Here is a 4,460-nt window from a genome sequence, read left to right on the forward strand (position 1 = left end):
GGCAGAGAGGGCTGCTATATTTCCATGAATTACATAATCTGATAGAGTATGATGATAAAGCATACAGGTTTTGTGCTTTATGAAGAGGGACATGGATTTCAAGAGAAAATCATTCATGATAAAATGTAAACAACATTAGTGCAGATTAAACTGTAGTGATCTTGGCGTAATAGTACATAGGTAACTGAAAGCAGCATTTCAAGCAGACAAGATTGGATAGAAGCCGTATGAAATGCTCTCCTTGATTGGCAGAGGTATAGAGCATAAAAGTAAGGATAAATGGTTGGAATTGTATGACACATTGGTAAGGCCTCAACTGTAGTATTGTATGCAGTTCTGGTGACTGCATTACAGGAAGGTCGGAATAGCTTTAGAGAGAGTGCAGAGGAGTTTTACAAGATTGTTTCCAGATTTTAAAAAGCGTAGCTCCAAGGAGAGATTGGATAGGTTGGGGTTATTTTGCTTAGAACAAAGAAGGCTGAGAGGTAACTTGATTGAAGTGTACAAAGTTATAAGGGGAATAGATAGAGTGGACTGGATAAAATTGTATCCCTTGACGGAGAATTCTAAAACCAGGGGACATAGATTCAAGACAATTGGCAGAAGGTGTAGGGGTGAAATAGGTAAGATTTTTTTTTACACAGCGTCTAGTCGATGACTGGAATTCGCATTCCATATTTGTGGTAGAGGCAGAAACTTTAAACGCTTTTAAAATCGCACCTGGATGTGCACCTAAAGTGTTGTAAACTGCAGGAATATGGGCCGGTTGAAGGAAGGTGGGATTAGAATGGGCTCCTTGGTTTCCTCGGGATGGCATGGAAAAGATGGGCTGAATGGTCTCCTTATATTCTGTAATTGTTCTATGATTATGTGTTACAAGCGCTGTTGGAATATTTCATAAGCTATTCAGCTCCAACAGGGAAAAAAAAAAAAACAATTTCACGAATCTCTCCACATAACAACATTCTCCCGCCCATAAGATACTCCGGGAATGGAAGAGGCCATATGCCTCAGCAAGACTTCTCTGCTGTTCAATATGATCATTGTTGATCTGATTTGAGCCAGAAATCCATGTCTCTGCCACAACCCTTCAAAATAACACAGCTTCTTTGAGGATCAAATGCATTGTCTTTCTCAAACTGACAAAACTTCAATGCCCATCAACCTCCGTGCAAGGAGCTTTCAAAGACTAACATCGTTCTGGAATAAGACATTCCTGCTCATCTGCCACTTGTTTGAGAGATCCTATGTTTTTGAATATCGCTCCCTATTTCTAGGACTTCATGCGAGAAGGACGCCTTCCCACTATCTACATTGTGAGGCCAACCCCAGAATGTTGTTGGTTTATGTTCATGATGTTATTTAGTTGTCATCGTGTCTTCCTAACAACTTTTTCTGTACCTTCTGCAGGACCTTCACATCCATCCTCCATTACAGTGACTAAAATTGTGCGCCATATGCCACCTGAATAATAGCAATTAATTTACAAATGTATTAAGTGATTCATTAGATTTCAATTTAATGCCCATGTTTACCAAACCAGTACAGAGTATGTTTCATTTGCCCCAATCTCCACGCCGCTTTCAAGTAATCATGGGCATGCACATCATCGTAATTGTGTTCATTTCCCCCTTCAAAGTAGTCACATTTATACCTTGATGCCACAAGACGGAATGTTTCCTATGATGCATTGCGTCTCACAAAAGCACAAAAAATTCAAGCAGCCACGCGTCTGGCCACTTTACCACTTTGCCTGTGTCCGTCTTATTTCTGTTGCTAATATGTTTATGATTTTGCAACATTATAAAGTGTTGTAACCAGTTTCTTTCTGTACCCAAACTTATCTTAATATTTTAAACATATGTGTAAAAAAAAGATGAATAGTATTATACTCGATGCCTAAGCGGAACACACTCTTCCTACTCGGATGACAATTCATTTACGACTATTTTCATCCGCCTCCCTTTTCGTCAACCAAACAAGCAAGTTAACAATGTTCTTTCATGCAATGCACTTGGACTGACTGTGAAAATCTGCAAAGAGTTTGTTTGACAAAATTGAAAGCCCACGTCATACATATCGATAGCATGCCCTTCCTCGCAATGTCTGTTAATTCATCAGAGAACTCACAGATAATTCAGACATGATTGGCTTTAACAAATGGTCTGGTTGACATTGTTAATCCATTTCCCAAGTGAGAATTATTTTTTCCTTGATGAGGTCTCTCCAATGTCAAAGATGTTATAAAGATGAGTCCGCTATTCCAAGAGTTGCCATCTGCCCCTTCATGTACAACACCATAACATTTGAACTAATTCATTTCTCGAGCGGCAGTTCAATTCCCAAAGAAGATTGAAACATTTTCCTCAAACTTCTGAACTTTATTATTGTTCCTTCGGCATGGAAATATTTTGGCTGGTTACATAACCGTTTCTACTTTGAATGTAGACGATTTATAATCTTCCCTTCATCAATTGCATAAAAAATCACGTAATTATTATTTTGAACCTTGAAATTTTGGTATAATAATTATTATACACACACACACATATATATATATGCATTATTCCACCGCATTCCATCGTCTGAAACACAGAACGTTTTTGCGAATTCTTTCAGCAAAACTATATCGAAAATTTGAACCTTCTTCACTGTCCTTCTAACAAATTGATTAAGCAGATTCTATTCTAGAAAATTTGGTGATCTTTCGCCCTCTTTGCCTTTTCTTATCATGTTCCCCAGCCTGTACATGGTAAGTGAAATCGCTCGATATTGTTGACCTTTAATTTCACATGTCACTAAAGTTTGCTGATAAATTCAATCGCGAATCTGCTGTGTGTTATTTGATAATCACTAAAAGACGTCGAACTACTTTACATTGCTCTTTCTGTTTATCTGACCAAAATGATTTAGGCTATCAATGCTCTGCTATTCTGCACTCCTGTGGAATTCTCATCTGTTTCCTGAACAATATTGCCTCCAACCTCATTTATCTCAACTATATCCGCTCAGTGTTTACTGCAGACAAAGGCGCCCGGTTCCCATCATTTCCCAAGTATTCTGTTTTATTCTCATTATCATCAACTCATGTAGCACCTTCTGTAGCAAACTTGTCAATCGATTCTGGAAAATTCCTTAACTTGACAGCCAGCTATTCCATAATACCCTACACGCCTTAAATATATTTGTTAAAATGTTGTTGCTGCTCTTACGTCTCCATTCCTTGTCGTGTTGCTGCTCCTTCACTCATTTGCTGGGTCCTGGTGTCCAATCACACTCATACATTTTAGGCTGTCGCCCACAACAATATTTAAATGCATTGTCGTAGCCCTGATCGGGGGCAAGATCCACAGATTATCAAAATTAATCTTGTCTCTTCCCTCTTGTCGAGATTATCCTAGGCACCTGAAGCTATTTATCGTCCATCATGTGCGGAACCATGCATTCATCTGCACTATCTTCTTGGTTCAATATTTCCCAGCATGCAGCTGTGGGATGAATCTACAGATAATGAACTGTGAAGCCCGGTTTTCACAGTTTCTCGTTGATGAAAATTTGTAATAATGAGCTGTGTCAATTCTCTAGCTATGTCATCTGTCCCAAATTGGACCGTGCCTTCTACTCGTCTCGCCTTTCCAGAATTCACTGCACCCATTCAACTGCATTTTTTTCTCTGTTACGAGGAGGGTGTGGGGGTGGGGGTGGGGTGTGGGTGGGGCGGGGGGGGGGGTGGGGGCGGGGGGGGGGGCGGGGGGGGAGGGGGGGGTGTGGGTGTTTAGGGGGACGGGTGGGGAAATGCAAAATGTGCGAACTTGACAGGAGGAATAACATTCTACATTGATGCACGTTGTCGACCCACGCTGTGCAGCCCATCCCCGAACAGGGTCTAGGAATGGTTCCTGACTGCACTTCAACCTAATCTCATTGCGCTGAGTTATAGACAACGCGGACCATCAATTTTAAAACGTGAAAATGGAGACAATTGAGGAAGAAGTGATTTAATATCGCATGATATATAATTTTGGATTGTGAAAAGCTCTATTGATAACAATTAATGATCAATTGTCTTAGTTAGAGGTGAAGGGATTGAATCTCATCACATGTTTGTTACACTGCATGAATTTAGTCATGTAAGGAATTGAAATGGACAAGATTAGAGTGATGAAACAAAGGCTGTCAAATGCATTCAAATATACTTTATTCCTGACCCAAGGGCGGTGCACAGAGGAGCGGTGCTTAAATCTTAAACCATTCTCCATTCTGTACTACCACCTGGATTGCTATTCACAAAACAGGATTCTACCGTTTCAGGCAGGCACGAACATTTATGTTCGCACCATGAAGGCAGCTTCTATCGTGTGGTCACGATAGTAACTGCTCCTATCCTGTCCTCACTGAGCAGAGCTTCAGCATTCCACTGTTAATTTTAAAAATGTCCATGGCTGTTTCATGCACTGGGC

The sequence above is a fragment of the Cetorhinus maximus genome, unplaced genomic scaffold (assembly GCF_964194155.1).
Source record: "Cetorhinus maximus unplaced genomic scaffold, sCetMax3.hap1.1 HAP1_SCAFFOLD_145, whole genome shotgun sequence".
Lineage (NCBI taxonomy): Eukaryota > Metazoa > Chordata > Chondrichthyes > Lamniformes > Cetorhinidae > Cetorhinus > Cetorhinus maximus.